We start from the raw sequence: 17,599 nt of genomic DNA on the forward strand, positions 1-17,599 counted from the left end.
CAGATTAGAGGGGCTTCAAGTGTGTTGATGTCTGGAGGCTTCCTTGTAACTGACTAGGCTGCCAGATTAGCTAACTTGTTTCCTCCACTATTTTATCTCTTCCCTTCTGATGTCTCTTACATTGCTGGGAAGAAAAACAGAAAAATAACCTGTTAATTTTATGATTGTCTCCATTTTCCATTGGCTTTCTGCACTCCTAATATTGGAGTGGTGCAGGGACTATTACAGGGTTTGAGGAGGCCCTGCATTTTCAGATTAATAATGGCTTCTAGTCCTTTCCTAGCCTCTGGCTTTAGAGGATATTGTCTCTCATTAGGAAAAACAGTGGGATCCTTAAGATGGGTCTGGACTGGCCTAGTAGTTATAGTTTGGCATATTTTTCCTTGAGTTGCCAATACTTTTGGATTAACATTAACTTCCCTTCCAGGGCTTATTATAAAGATGTTGACCCCATGTTAGCTAAAATTTCTCTACCTAAAAAGGAGTGTGACTTTCTGGCATGATTAACACACTTGAATAAACTTTTTTGTTTTTGTTTTGTTTTGTTTTGTTTTTTTGAGACTGTCTTGCTCTGTCACCCAGGCTGGAGTGCAGTGGCATGATCTTGGCTTACTGGAATCTCCGCCTCCTGGGTTAAAGTGATTCTACTCCCTTAGCCTCTTGAGTAGCTGAGATTACAGGCACCCATTACCACGCCCACCTAATTTTTGTATTTCCAGTAGAGACAGGTTTCACTATGTTGGCTAGGCTGGTCTCGAACTTGTGACCTCAGTTGATCTGCCCACCTCAGCCTCCCAAAGTTCTGAGATTACAGGCATAAGCCACCATGCCTGGATAGAATAAATTTTTTAGTCTTTTTGTTGCTGTTGTTATCTAAGTAAACAAAGATATCACCTGTAAATCATAATTAACTACTTTATAACTGTATTTATTACAAATATTAACTAACTTAGCTTTTTTCTGGCTTAAATTTTTTATGTACCATTTTATACATTTACACACACATATAAAAGTGAAAACATATTCAATATTCAATTAATGACTGTTAAAAATAATTATTTCTCTTTTTTTTTTTTGAAGGGTTTTTATTGTTGTACTCAAGAATGTTATCTCCGGAGGTAATATTGCCTGTATTTCAATATTAACTCTGCTATTGTGAGTGAATAATTTTTCTCTGTGCCTCTATTTTTTCCTCTGTAAAATGAGAATAATAATACCTATGTTATTAAGTTACTATGAGAATTAAATTCATTAACACATGGTGTTATGGTTAGTGCTCAGTAAAGATCAGTTATTAATAAGATATGTACATGCTGAATTAAATTAATACTTCCTTTTTTGAGATGGAGTTCCACTCTTTTTGCCCAGTCTGGAGTGCAATGGCACAATCTCAGCACACTGCAACCTCCGTCTCCAGATTCAACCGATTCTACTGCCTCATCCTCTTGAGTGGCTGGGATTACAGGCGCCCACCGCCATGCCCAGCTAATTTTGTATTTTTAGTAAAGACAGAGTTTCACTATGTTGACTAGGCTGGTCTCAAACTCCTGACCTCAGGTCATCCGCTGCCTCGGCCTCCCAAAGTGCTGGGTTTACAGGCGTGAGCCACCACGCCTGGCCTAATACATGTTTTAACAAAGAAATATCTTCCCATAACACACGAGTTTTTCAAAGAACAGATGAATATATTTAAATTAACTTTTTAAAATGTAGCATAGATTCATAATGGAATACTATTCAACTTTTTTTTTTTTTTTTTTTTTTTTAGACGGAGTCTCGCTCTGTCGCCCAGGCTGGAGTGCAGTGGCCGGATCTCAGCTCACTGCAAGCTCCGCCTCCCGGGTTCCCGCCATTCTCCTGCCTCAGCCTCCCGAGTAGCTGGGACTACAGGCGCCCACCACCTCGCCCGGCTAGTTTTTTGTATTTTTTAGTAGAGACGGGGTTTCACCGGGTTAGCCAGGATTGTCTCGATCTCCTGACCTCGTGATCCGCCCGTCTCGGCCTCCCAAAGTGCTGGTATTACAGGCTTGAGCCACCGCGCCCGGCAATTCAACTTTTAAAAAGGGTAGATTCCATCGTTTAAAACAATGTAGATAAATTTAAAAGACATTATGCTGGATAAAATAAGACTGACAAATAAAGACAAATGCTGCATGATCTCATTTATATATAGAACAAAATTTAACTCAAAAGAGTAGAAAGTGGATTAATGGTTACCAGAGTCTATGGGTAGTGAAAAGGAAATAAAAAGTTGTGGATCAAAAAGTACAAAGTTTCAAATAGACAGGGTAAATAGGTTTTGAGATCTGTTGCACAGCAGCATGACTAAACAATAATGCATTGTATATTTCAAAATAACTAGGAGTAAATTTCAAATGTCTTACCACACAAAATGATAGGTAAGCAAGTTGATAGATACGTTATTTAACTTAACTTAATCACTCCATATATACTTTTTTTCCTTTTTGTGGAGAACAGGGTCTCGCTATATCGCCCAGGCAGGTCTCCAACTCCTGGGCTCAAGCTGTTCTCCCGCCTCTGCCTCCCTGAGAGCTGGGATTACAGGTATGAGCCACTGCACCTGGCAATCACTCCAGGCTTGAATATATTCAAACATCGCATTGTACCCTATCAATGCATAAAACTCTGATTTGCCAATAAAAAATACTATTAGGCTGGGCGTGGTGGCTCATGCCCATAATCCTAGCACTTTGGGAGGCTGAGGCGGGTGGATTACCTGAGGTTGGGAGTTCAAGACCAGCCTGACTAACATGGTGAAACCCCATCTCTACTAAAAATACCAAAATTAGCTGGGCATGGTGGCGCATGCCTGTAATCCCAGCTATTGGGGAGGCTGAGGCAGAATAATCGCTTGAACCTGAGAGGTGGAGGTTGCAGTGAGCCGAGATCGCACCACTGCACTCCAGCCTGGTGACAGAGCGAGACTCCATCTCCAAACAAACGAAAAACAGAAAAATAAAAGTATTAATCAATTTTTACTAAAAAAAGAAACTTTAAAAATTTGGGCTAGACAATAACGTGTCTTATCATCTTAAAGTTCCAGAAAATATATACATATATTTTTTTATTTCAAATGGCTTGCACATTTAGTGATGTAGGTAAGTAAAGGTGGCTTTTTTTTTTTTTTTTTTAGGTTTAATTCACTTTATTTTTCTCGTATAAAAACCCTATGTTGTAGCCACATCTGGAGCCTGGGTCTGTTGCACCGAGACTCTGGTGTGGGTCTTGACAAGGCGGTCAGTGAATTCCTGACAGGGAGATTTGGTAAATACAGTCTACTTCCAGAGGTCAGGGGTCAGGTAGCTATAGGTCTTAGAGATGGCATCAAAGGTGGCCTTGGCAAAGTTGCCCAGGGTGGCAGTGCAGCCCCGGGCTGAGGTGTAGCAGTCATCGATACCAGCCATCATGAGCAGCTTCTTGGGCACAGGTGCTGAGACGATGCCAGTGCCCCTGGGTGCAGGGATGAGGCGCACCAGCACAGAGCCTGCAGCGGCCTGTCACCTTGCAAGGGACGATGTGGGGCTTGCCGATCTTGTTCCCCCAGTGGCCTCTGTGCACGGGGACAATGGAAATTTGGCCAGGATGATGGCCCCACGGATGGCGGTGGCCACCTCCTTGGAGCACTTAACACCCAGGCAGACATGGCCATTGTAGTCCCCCATAGCAACAAACGCCTTGAACCTGGTGCGCTGGCCAGCACGGGTCTGCTTCTGCACAGGCATAATCTTCAAAACCTCGTCTTTGAGAGAGGCCCCCAAGAAAAAGTCAATGATCTCAGATTCCTTAATAGGCAGGGAGAAGAGGTAGATCTCCTTCAGGGACTTGATCTTCATGTCCTTGACCAAGCGGCCCAGCTTGGTGAGGGGCATCCATTCCTTATCCTTGGCCTTGCCTCCAGGAGCTCCGCGGCCTCGCCCCGGCCTGGGATGCCACTGCCGAAACCTCTGCGGAAGCGACCGCGGTTACCCATCCCAGGGCCCCCAGAGCCACCAGAGCCACGAGGGCCTCCGACCCCCACCCCTCGCTGCACCAGCGTCATCCACCATTTGGTGTTTTCTCGGAGAAGAAGCTAAACTTTTAATATCATGAATAGTCTGAACCCCACACTCAGAACAAAATATTTTGATTATTTTTTTCTTTTTTTGAAACGGAGTTTTGCTCTTGTTGCCCAGGCTGAAGTGCAATGGCAGGATCTTGGCTGACTGCAACCTCTGCCTCCCGGGTTCAAGTGATTCTCCTACTTCAGCTTCCCAAGTAGCTGGGATTACAGGCATGCGCCACCACACCCGTCTAATTTTGTATTTTTAGTAGAGACGGCGTTTCCCCATGTTGGTCAGGCTGGTCTTGAACTCCCCACCTCAGGTGATCCGCCCACCTCGGCCTCCCAAAGTGCTAGGATTACAGGCGTAAGCCACCATGCCCAGCCGGTTTTTAATGTTCAAAATAATATAATACTTTAAAAGACAGACTCTAAAGCAACTGTTTGGAGTCTCTAAATTGTCTCTAAATATTTAATGATTTCTTTCACTTGTTAAAGTAAAACATTATTTAAATATGTATTTTCAAACTACATTTAAATTTATCAGATGAACATAAATAATTACTTGGCAATAAGAAATTTATTAAATAAGTAGATGAGGAAATAATTTGCCTCCTTTTCTCATTTTAAAACCGACAAACACTCTGCTTTTACTTATCTAGAGTTACTGGAGTGCTAAAGAGAAGTACTCAATGAGAAATCTTTCCATAATATTCATATCCATGCTGTACGTGAATATGGGAATTTGCCAAGGATAATATTAAAAACATTCAAGCCCCAGACTGATGAGGATGAACATGGATTACAAACCACTGATGTGGCCAGTTTGTTTTCAGGCTTGACATTGATCATGATCTAACAGAATAAAAAAAATAAATAGCTAATAAATTCCTGTACACTTACGATGTGCTGGGCACTCTTTGGCCACCTTTATTTGTATCAATTGCTTTAATTTTACCAAAACCCTAGGAATTATGCACTATTTTTTTTTTTTTTTTTGAGACAGAGTCTCGCTCTGTCGCCCAGGCTGGAGTGCAGTGGCCGGATCTCAGCTCACTGCAAGCTCCGCCTCCCGGGTTTACGCCATTCTCCTGCCTCAGCCTCCCGAGTAGCTGGGACTACAGGCGCCCGCCACCTCGCCCGGCTAGTTTTTTGTATTTTTTTAGTAGAGACGGGGTTTCACCGTGTTAGCCAGGATGGTCTCGATCTCCTGACCTCGTGATCCGCCCGTCTCGGCCTCCCAAAGTGCTGGGATTACAGGCTTGAGCCACCGCGCCCGGCCGGAATTATGCACTATTATCCTCACTCTACAGCTGAAGAGTCAAGCACAGAGAAGCCAAAAAACTGTATTCAGGTCATACAGCCCGTAAGTGGCAGAACTGGAATGCAATTAGGAACCACCTGATATCGAGTTTCAACTTTAACCATTATACTCAACACCCTCTTACTCAATGCTTGTTTCCATTCCTGACATAACATTTTGGCTTTGAAATTTCTAATTTAGTAAAAACAAAGAGAAATTTAAAAATCTCTCTTTTTTACCCTTAGATAGCATGGAGAGCTTGATTTTGTTTAAAGCACCTATTACTAAGCCTAAACGAAATACTTTGTTTTTTTTTTTGTTTTTTTTTTTTTTTTTTTTTTTTTTTTTTTTTTTTGAGGCGGAGTCTTGCTCTGTCGCCCAGGCTGGAGTGCAGTGGCCGGATCTCAGCTCACTGCAAGCTCCGCCTCCCGGGTTCCCGCCATTCTCCTGCCTCAGCCTCCCAAGTAGCTGGGACTACAGGCGCCCGCCTCGTCACCCGGCTAGTTTTTTTTTTTTTGTATTTTTAGTAGAGACGGGGTTTCACTGTGTTCGCCAGGATGGTCTCGATCTCCTGACCTTGTGATCCGCCCGTCTCGGCCTCCCAAAGTGCTGGGATTACAGGCTTGAGCCACCGCGCCCGGCGAAATACTTTGTTAAATGAGTTCTAACAATGGTATACTTCTCATGACTTAACATTGCCACTAATTTTACTTTTGAAATATATTAGATTTTATATTAGAAGCTAGAATAAGCCTATTATGATATAGAAAATTTGTGGTCTGCAGGAACATCATCATTCATTGCATAGTCTACAGTTTCTGAACATTTCAGAAACACTAACTATAAGAATAGTTTTTTGATTGACCAATTTAAGGATATTAAGTCTTCTCAGTGACTAAAATGAAATAGATTAGAGTTACTAATCAGGTTTTAAGTGTTATTTAATGAACACATGTAAAGTTTATTTTAAACACATATTAACAACTTATTTCAATTGCTTTTTCACTTCTATTATAAAAATGTTAAAATGTCTGTGACTACAAATGTATAAATTTCATTCAAATCTAAACATAGCTAATCTTAAAAGTTCTGTATACTTAGTATTATGGAAAGCCTATTCTCTATTTATACTCAGAAGATAAAAAATTGCTTTTCAGCAAACCCAGTGGAGCAATCGTAAACTCACTATCATAAGCTATTATAATAGTAATACAATCATCTAGAGAAAACTTTTACGTACCTGGATGTTCAAGTTGTTTAACCTACGTGATTCAGAAACCATGATTTATTTATTTATTTATTTATTTATTTATTTATTTATTTATTTATTTATTTATAAGATGGAGCCTCACTTTGTTGCCCAGGCAGGAGTGCAATGGCACAATCTCGGTTCACTATAAACCCTGCCTCTTGGGTTCAAGTGGTTCTCCTGCCTCAGCCTCCCATGGTCTCAAACACTTGACCTCAGGTGATTCAACCACCTCAGCCTCCCAAAGTGCTGAGATTACAAAAGTAAGCCACCATGCCCAGCCCAGAAAGTATAAATGTTTATTAAGTATAAAAAATTAAAATATATCAATTTCTTTTTCTCAGTCTCCAAATATTGTCATTATTTCTAGTTGACATTACAAGATAATTTAAATGCTGTGGCTGTAGAAACTAGAAATGTGGGCTGGATGTGGTGGCTCACGCCTGTAATCCCAGCACTTTGGGAGGCTGAGGTCAGTGGATCACCTGAGGTCAGGAGTTTGAGACCAGCCTGGCCAAAAAGGTGAAACCCCATCTCTACCAAAGATACAAAAATTAGCCGGGCATGGTGGCAGGCACCTGTAATCCCAGCTACTCAGGAGGCTGAGGCAGGAGAATTGCTTGAACCCAGAAGCAGAGGTTGCAAGGAGCCAAGATTGTGCCGTTGCACTCCAACCTGGGGGACAAGAGTGAGACTTAGTCTCAAAAAAAAAAAAAAAAAAAGAAGAAGAAACTATAAACGTGATGGTTAACTCTGGTTTACTTTCTGACTTTTTATTTTATACAAACAAAGCAACATAAGTAAGGCCAGAAATAATACACCTTGATTGCAAACACACCAGTGCCCATCTAGAGAGAATATATTTCTGAGTGTATTAACTTGAAATTCATGGCATCTTTTGTAGAAGTATAGACTAGTATATGTCAAACAATAAACACAAATAAAAATTTAAGAATGCAATAGAATTAGAAAAGTATTCTAAAAATAATATCTAATCAATTATTTTTTTTTCACCAGAATAGTTGTGATGAAATGGTTGCGGCAGTGTGATTTTAAGTAACCAACACTCTCATCATTCTTGGGCTATGGCCATTAGATTTTGATGTCTTTTTTCTTTATAAAAGTATTTTATTTTCATAATTCAGGAATTTAACCTGATCTTCACAGCCTCTCATTTTCTTTTTTCTTTTCTTTTTTTTTTTTTTTTGAGATGGAGTCTTGCTCTGTCACCCAGGCTGGAGTGCAGTGGCGCCATCCCAGCTCACTGCAAGCTCCGCCTCCTGGGTTCACGCCATTCTCCTGCCTCAGTCTCCCAAGTAGCTGGGACTACAGGTGCCCACCACCACTCCCGGCTAATTTTTATGTTTTTAGTAGAGATGGGGTTTCACTGTGTTAGCCAGGATGGTCTCGATCTCCTGACCTCGTGATCCGCCTACCTCGGCCTCCTAAAGTGCTGGGATTACAGGCATGAGCCACCGTGCCTGGCAGCAGCCTCTCATTTTCAAAAATAGTTTACTCTAAAAAAGAAATGCGGTTTTAAAACCACATTTTTTCTAAAAACATTAGAGTAACAAATTAGCTCTATAGTGTACGGTTAATTAGTTAAAAATAAGGATGTGGAGTCATTCATTTTAGCCACACAGTTAAGAATAAAACACTTTCTGGGTTAAAAGCTTTCAGAGATGTTAGCTTATAGGATGCGGGGAGACCTGGCATAGAAACACTCACTCTTATGCCCAAAAGGAAAATAATTCTGTGTCTTTCAACCCAATGCTAACTATGAACCAAGAATTGGAAAAATATAACATCATTATACCACAAGGCATTTTATTATTTCTATTATAGATTCAGGGTGTACATGTACAGATTTGTAACATAGGTATACTGTATGTTGTTGAGGTTTGGACACTTAATAATCCCATTGCCCAAGTAGTTTACATTATACCTGATGAGCAATGAGTAATTTTTCTGTTTTGTTTTGTTTTTTTTTCTTCTAAGATGGAGTCTTGCTCTGTTGCCCAGGTTGGAGCGAAGTGGCATGATCTCGGCTCACTGCAACCTCTGCCTCCCAGGTACAAGTGATTCTCCCGCCGCAGCCTCCCAAGTAGCTGGGATTCGAGGCACCTGCCGCCAAGCCCGGTTAATTTTTGTATTTTTAGTAGAGACAGGGTTTTGCCATGTTGGCCAGGCTGGTCTCAAACTGCTGACCTCAAGTGATCTGTCTGTCTCGGCCTCCCAAAATGCTGGGATTACAGGTGTGAGCCACTGTGCATGGCCCACTTTTTGACTTTATTCTTTTTTTTTTTTTTGAGACAGAGTCTCACTCTGTTGCCCAGGCTGGAGGACAATGGCCTGATCTCAGTTCACTGCAACTTCCGCCTCCCGGGTTCAAGTGATTCTCCTGCCTCAGCCTCCTGAGTAGCTGGGACTACAGGCAGGTGCCACCACGCCCAGCTACTTTTCTGTATTTTTAGCAGAGACGGGGTTTCACTGTGTTAGCCAGACTGGTCTTGGTCTTTTGACCTCGTGATCCACCCACCTCAGCCTCCCAAAGTGCTGGGATTACAGCGGTGTGCCACCGCACCCAGCCACTTTTTGACTTTTTAAAAAGAGCGATTGTAACTGGCATAAGATGGTATCACATTGCCATTTTAGTTATATCTCTATTGATTTGGGATGTTGAACAAGTTTTTGCACATTTATTGGCTGCTTTTATGTCTTCCTTTGAGAAGTGTCTAGTCACATCATTTGCGTTTTTCTGATTAAATTCCTGATAGATTCTATATATTAACTCTTTGTTGCATGCAGTTTGTAAATATTTTATACTGTAGGTTGTTTGTTTACTTTGTCAATAGTTTCTTTTACAGTGTGGCTCTGTAGTTGAATTAGGTACTAATTTTTATTTTTGTTGCATTCACTTCTAAGATGTTAGTTATAAATGCTTTCTGGAGGCCAGTGTCTAGAAGAGTACTTTCTAAGTGCTCTAGGATTTTCATAGCTTGAAGTCTCGCAGTTCAGTCTTTAACCTATCTTGAGTTATTTGGTTTTTCATGTATAGTGAGAGTAGAGGTCTAGTTTTCTTCTTCTGCATATGACTAACCAATTTTTCCCAGTGCCATTTATTGCACTCGGAGTTATTTTCTCTTTGTTAATTTCTGTTGACTTTGCCAAAAGTGAGTTGCTTGTAGAAATGGAGATTTGTTTCAGGGCTCTCTCTTCTGTTCAATTGGTCATTATGTATACTTTTGTACCAGAACCATGTTATATTGGTTACTGTAGCTTATAGTATAGTTTAAAGTCAGGTAATGTGAGGCATCTAAGTTGATTGTTTCTCACATTGCCTTGAGTTTTTGGCTTTTTAATTTCTTATATGAATTTTAGAAGTTTTTATCTGAATTATATGAAAAATGGCATTGATAGTTTGATAGAAATAGCAGTTAATCTGTAGGTTGCTTCAAACAGCATGGACATTTAATTATATCGACTCTTTCAATCCATTAGCATAAAATGTTTTCTATTTATTTGTGTTTTCTCTAATTTTCTTCAGCACTGTTTTGTAGTTTTCTTTGCAGAGATATGTTATCTACGTGATTTAATGTATTCTTAGGTATATTATTTGTTTGTGGCTGTTGTAAATAGAACTGTGTTCTTGATTTTGTTCTCAGCTTGAATGTTATTGGTGTACAAAAAAGCTACTCATATGTGTATGTTGGTTTTGTATGGTCAGACTTTGCTGAAGTCATTTTTTAGTCTTAGGGGTGTTTTAGTGAATCTATAAAGTTTTCCAGGTAGAGAATTATTTCACTTGTGAAGATAATCTGACTTCCTTTTTTCCTATTTGGATGACTTGTATTTCTTGATTTTGTTGAATTGCTGTGGCTAGGACTTTTAGAACTATGTTGAATAGGAGTATTTAGGGTGGGTATTTTTGTCTTATTTTTATTCTTATGGAGAATGTATTCAGATTTTGCCCATTTAGTATGATATTGGCTGAAGATTTGTCATAGATGACTCTTATTTCGAGGTATGTTTCTTCTACGTCCAGTTTGTTGATAATAGTTTTTTTCTTTTTCTTTTTTCTTTCTTTTTAAATGGAGTCTCGCTCTGTTGCCCAGGCTGGAGTGCAGTGGCATGATCTCGGCTCACTGCAACCTCCGCCTCCCAGGTTCAAGTTATTCTCTTGCCTCAGCCTCCCTAGTAGCTGGGACTTCAGGCACCCACCACCATGCCCGGCTAATTTTTATATTTTTAGTAGAGATGGGGTTTCACCTTATTGGCCAGGCTGGTCTCGAATTACTGACCTTGTGATCCGCCTGCCTCAGCCTCCCAAAGTGCTGGGATTATAGGTGTGTGTGTGAGCCACTGTGCCTGGCCTTTTTTTTTTTTCTTTTTTTTTTGATTGGAGTCTCGCAGTCACCAGGCTGGAGTGCAGTGGCATGATCTCGGCTCACTGTAAACTCAGCCTCCCAGGTTCGAGCGATTCTCCTGCCTCAGACTCCCGAGTAGCTGAGACTGCAGGCATCCACCACCACGCCCAGCTAATTTTGGTATTGTTAGTAGAGATGGCATTTCACCATGTTGGCCAGGATGGTCTCCATCTCTTGGCCTCATGATCTGCCCGCCTTGGCCTCCCAAAGTGTTGGGATTACAGGTGCATTTTGTATAAGTTAGGGAGGAATCACACCTTGGTTTTTTTGAATACATTCAGTAGAATTAGTACCAGCTCATCTTTTTGTAATACATGTGGTAAAATTCTGCTGTGAATTCATCTGATGTAGGGCTATTTTGGTTGATAAATATTTTTTATTACTAATTCCATTTTATTATACATTTTAGATGTTTATGCTTTAAGATTTTTGTTTCTTTCTGGTTAAATCTTGGGAGGTTGTGTGAATCCAGTAGTTTATTTATTTTCTCTGAAGTTTCTAGTTTGCAAGCGTAGAGGTGTTCATAGACGTATCTGAGTATGTTCATGTGGTATTATTAATTGTGGTTTTACATCTGTAAGGTTTAAATTGATGCAGAATAAAAGTTTTAGAAGTCACATTCCCTCACGATAAATCTTCAAAAATCATAAGTATAAAAAAAATGCACTGCAAGCCAATGAATGCCACATATAGCTTAAAAAAATTCACTGCTAACAACATACTATGTGAGGTAATGTTGTAAGCTTTTACTCTAAGAGCTAGAATACAAAAATGCCCACTTTCTTCAGTCTTACTAAACATGTCCAAGACAAATAAATTAGAGAATAAGTCAAAGTGTATTATTCTGTTCTCTCTTGCTGCTGATGAAAACATACTCCAAACTGGAAAATTTATAAAGGGAAGAGGTTTAATGAACTCACAGTTCAACATGGCTGGGGATGGTCTCATAATCATTATGGAAGGTGAAGGAGAAAAGTCAGGTCTTACATGGTGAAGAGAGAGAGCATGTGCAAGTAAATTGCCCTTTATAAGACCATCAGATCTCATGAGGCTTATTTACTATCATGAGAACAGCATGGGAAAACCCACTGCCATAATTACGTTCCACTGGGTCTTTTCTATGACATGTGGGGATTATGGGAGCTACAATTCAAGATGAGATTTGGGTGGACACACAACCAAATAATACCATAAAAGCATCCACATGGAAAAGAAAAAGTGAAATTATTCCTGTTTGCAGATGATGTAATTTTAGGTAGAGAAAAGGCTATGAATTTACTAAGAACTACTAGAACTAATAAATTTGTTAAACTTGCAGAATACAAAATCAACGTACAAAAGTCAATAGTATTTTTATACACTAAATTAACTATCTCAAATTGAAATTGAAAAAGCAATTCCATCTACAGTAGTTGTAGTAACTATACTTTGAAACAAATTCAGCCAAAAAGTTTCAACACCTTACAATCTAAAGAACATTTAAGGCCGGGCGCGGTGGCTCAAGCCTGTAATCCCAGCACTTTGGGAGGCCGAGACGGGCGGATCACGAGGTCAGGAGATCGAGACCATCCTGGCTAATACAGTGAAACCCCGTCTCTACTAAAAAATACAAAAAAACTAGCCGGGCGAGGTGGTGGGCGCCTGTAGTCCCAGCTACTCGGGAGGCTGAGGCAGGAGAATGGTGTAAACCCAGGAGGCGGAGCTTGCAGTGAGCTGAGATCTGGCCACTGCGCTCCAGCCTGGGCAACAGAGCGAGACTCCGTTTCAAAAAAAAAAAAAAAAAAAAAAAAAAAAAAAAGAACATTTAAGTAAAAAACTAAATAATATGCAAATAAAAATATATTACTCACTCATGAATTGGAATATATATATATATATATATATATATATATTTTTTTTTTTTTTTTTTTTTTTTTTGAGAAGGTGTAGCACTCTGTCACCCAGGCTGGAGTACAATGTCATGATCTCTGCTCACTGCAACCTCTGCCTCCTGAGTTCAAGCAATTCTCCTGCATCAGCCTCCTGAATAGCTGGGATTACAGGTGTGCACCACCACATCTGGCCAACTTTTGTATTTTTAGTAGCAACGGGGTTTCACCATATTGGCCAGGCTGGTCTCAAACTCCTGACCTCATGATCTGTCCCCCTCAGCCTCCTAAAGCGCTGGGATTACAGGCATAAGCCACTGCGCCTCGCCGGCATTAATATTCTTAAATAGCTGTATTACACAAAATGATCTACAGATATAATGCAACCTCTATCAAAATGCCAGTGACACACTTAATATAAATTTTGTAAAATATATCTAAAATTCATATGATACCACAAAAGACCCAGAATAGCCAAAGCAATACAAGAGTAAAAAAGGCTAAATATATCACCCCACCTGACTTTGCAACATGCTGAAAACCTATAGTAACCAAAACAGTGTGGTACTTGAATAAAACTGGATACATAGGGCAATGTAGCTGAGGAGTGTGGAAATACATCCATGTATTTACAGCTAATTGATTTTAGATATAGGTGACATTTTCTTAGAGAAAGGACAGTATCTTCAATTAATGGTATTAAGAAAACTTTCTCTTTTTTTCCTTTTCTTTCTTCCTTTTTTTGTGGGGGGGGAGGGAGTTTTACTCGTTGCCCAGACTGGAATCAATGGCGTGACCTGAGTTCACTGCAACCTCTGCCTCCTCATCGTTCAAGCTTGCCTCAGCCTCCTGAGTACCTGGGATTACAGGCATGCACCAGCAAGCCCAGTTAATTTTTGTATTATTAGTAGAGACGGAGTTTCTCCATGTTGGTCAGGCTGGTCTCAAACTCCTGACCTCAGATGACTGGCCTCCCCAAGTGTTGAGATTACAGACGTGAGCCAACACACCCGGTGAGAAAACTTTCTAGTCACATGCAGAGCAATAAAATGAGACCCTCATCTCATACCACATACAAAAATTAACTCAAAATAAATTAGATATTACAATGTGAGGTTTGAAACTCTGAAACTACTCCAAAAAAAAAAAAAAAAAAGAAAAACAGAGTGAAAGACCCGTAACATTAGTTTGGGCAGGGACTTTTTAAATTTAACCTCAAAAATCCCAGGGAACCAAAAGAAAAATAGATTAATCAGATTACTTCAAATCAAAAAACAGCTGCAAAGAATCTGAGACAATCAACAGGATCAGACAACTAAAAAATGGAAAAAAATGTGCAAATCATACATGTGACATGTTAATACCAAAAATATATAAGAATCTCAAATGACAATACAACAAAAAACAAATAACTATTAAAAATGAGCAAAAGGCTTAAGTATTTTTCAAGAATAGACATATATACAGTCAAAAGATATATTTTAAAATGCTCAATATCAATTATTATCAGGGAAAGGAAAGCAAAAAAATAAACAATGAGGTATCAACTCACTCCTGTTAGAAAGACTATTAAGGCCGGGCGCGGTGGCTGAAGCCTGTAATCCCAGCACTTTGGGAGGCCAAGGCAGGTGGATCACGAGGTCAGGACATCGAGACCATCCTGGCTAACATGGTGAAACCCTGTCTCTACTAAAAATACAAAAAAATTAGCTGGACTTGGTGGCAGGCGCCTGTAGTGTCAGCTACTTGGGAGGCTGAGGTAGGAGAATGGCAGGAACCCGGGAGGCAGAGGTTGCAGTGAGCCGAGATCACGTGAATGCACTCCAGCCTGGGAGACAGAGCCAGATTCCATATCAAAAAAAAAAAAAAAAAAAAAAAAAAAAAGACTCTTAAAAAGAAAAAGAAGACAAGTATTAGTAAAAGTGTGAAGAAAATAGAATGCTTGCACACTGTTGCTTTTAACATAAATGAGGGCAGCCATTATGAAAAACAAAACAAAGATTTCTTTAAAAATTAAAGATCAAACTACCATATAATATAGCAACTTCAATAATGGATACATATCTCAAAATAATTAAATCAGAATGATGAAATATTTGCAGAAATATCTGCAAATAATCTGCATGAAATATTTGCAGAATGAAGAAATATTTGTAACACTCTTCACAAATGTCAAATATAGAATTAACAGTTCAACATCTAATGAGTACATAAAGACAACATGGTATATATACACAATGGAATACTATTCAATTTTTTTTTTATTTATTATTATTATTATTTTTTTGAGATGGAGTCTCGCTCTGTCGCCCAGGCTGGAGTGCAGTGGCCGGATCTCAGCTCACTGCAAGCTCTGCCTCCCGGGTTTATGCCATTCTCCTGCCTCAGCCTCCCAAGTAGCTGGGACTACAGGCGCCCGCCACCTCGCCAGGCTAGTTTTTTGTATTTTTTTTTTGTAGAGATGGGGTTTCACTGTGTTAGCCAGGATGGTCTCGATCTCCTGACCTCATGATCCACCCGCCTCGGCCTCCCAAAGTGCTGGGATTACAGGCGTCAGCCACCGCGCCCAGCTATTCATCTTTAAAATAAAAAATTATTATTTTAAATTACATAGATTAACCTGGAGGACATTATATAAGGTGAAATAAAATGGGCACAGAAAAATTACTTAATGATTTCACTTACATAATTCTAGAAAAGTTAATCTAATTGAAGTAGAGAATAAAATAGTGACCATCAGATGCCACGGTATTTGGGGGAAAAAAGGGGTTTAGAAAGACGTCTGTCAAATACATAATTACAGTTGAGTAGGAGAAATAAGTTCAAAAAAGCTTTTGAACTGCATGGTGTTTCTAGTTTGTAACAATGCATTTGTATTTCTGAAAAATGCTAAAACATTGTCATGTGCTCTTACCACAAAAAGGTTAACTATGTGTGTTAAAGCATTAATTACCTAGAATTAAGCATTTGACAATGTGTATATACTTCAAAATGTCATGTTTCACAGAATAAATTCACATTTATATATTACAGATGGTAATGGTATGAAAGACATTACAAGGGAAGCTGTTTCTTTCTTTCTTTCTTTTTTTTTTTTTTACTTTGTTTCTTTGTTTCTTTTTTTTTAAATTATTATTATACTTTAAGTTCTAGGGTACATGTGCATAACGTGCAGGTTTGTTACATATGTATACTTGTGCCATGTTGGTGTGCTGCACCCATCAAATCGTCAGCACCCATCAACTCATCATTTACATCAGGTATAACTCCCAGTGCAATCCCTCCCCCCTCCCCCCTCCCCATGATAGGCCCCGGTGTGTGATGTTCCCCTTCCCGAGTCCAAGTGATCTCATTGTTCAGTTCCCACCTATGAGTGAGAACATGCGGTGTTTGGTTTTCTGTTCTTGTGATAGTTTGCTAAGAATGATGGTTTCCAGCTGCATCCATGTCCCTACGAAGGACGCAAACTCATCCTTTTTTATGGCTGCATAGTATTCCATGGTGTATATATGCCACATTTTCTTAATCCAGTCTGTCACTGATGGACATTTGGGTTGATTCCAAGTCTTTGCAATTGTGAATAGTGCCGCAATAAACATACGTGTGCATGTGTCTTTATAGCAGCATGATTTATGATCCTTTGGGTATATACCCAGTAGTGGGATGGCTGGGTCATATGGTACATCTAGTTCTAGATCCTTGAGGAATCGCCATACTATTTTCCATAATGGTTGAACTAGTTTACAATCCCACCAACAGTGTAAAAGTGTTCCTATTTCTCCACATCCTCTCCAGCACCTGTTGTTTCCTGACTTTTTAATGATTGCCATTCTAACTGGTGTGAGATGGTATCTCATTGTGGTTTTGATTTGCATTTCTCTGATGGCCAGTGATGATGAGCATTTTTTCATGTGTCTGTTGGGGGAAGCTGTTTCTTATGGTCTCATGACTGGCCACTCTGTGAACACAGTAAACAAGTTTGCACGCAAAATAACAGAAAATGTTTTAATCCAAAAACTGCCGTGATCTTTGAATGTTTTCCAGAGAAAATGACCAAGAAGTTGGCTAGAGTTATGTGACTGAATATAAAAACTGTAGACTGAACTTCACCCACTAAAAAAATCGTGTAAGACTGAGAACATTTCTTCAAATTGTAATCGTGTAAGACTGAGAACATTTCTTCAGATTGTTTAATTTCTAAGATATATTTTGAAGCAAATTTTATATTTGCCACACTTTGTGTAACAGTTTTATAAGATTATTCTTTAACAGAGAAAAACAATACTAAAAGATTTGATCCTTTCATCTGTGGACATTATATGCTTTTTGTCTTCATTAACTGATCAGAAAGTTAAATTGATAAGCAAAATCTCCAGTTAAAACCAATCTTGCAGGGCATTGAAAATACCAATTTTTCATCCAAACCTACAATATACCATGGGAAATGACATGGTGTCAAGAGAACAGTGAGAAAACTGTAGCTATAGCACAGCAAAAAGGAGGGCTGTGATGCATACACAGCTGAAATACACATAATATGACAAACAAAACTGAAGACAATTAGGAAATAAAAGAAGCAAAATTTAATTCAGCAAAATTGAGTTTTGCGGCCTGAAAAAAAAGTCCTCTCCACATAAAAAATCAATGTTATTTCTCACCATTGATATGTTCCACCTCTGTCTTGAAGTTACA

Source organism: Rhinopithecus roxellana, chromosome 12, assembly GCF_007565055.1.
Source record: "Rhinopithecus roxellana isolate Shanxi Qingling chromosome 12, ASM756505v1, whole genome shotgun sequence".
Classification (NCBI taxonomy): Eukaryota; Metazoa; Chordata; class Mammalia; order Primates; family Cercopithecidae; genus Rhinopithecus; species Rhinopithecus roxellana.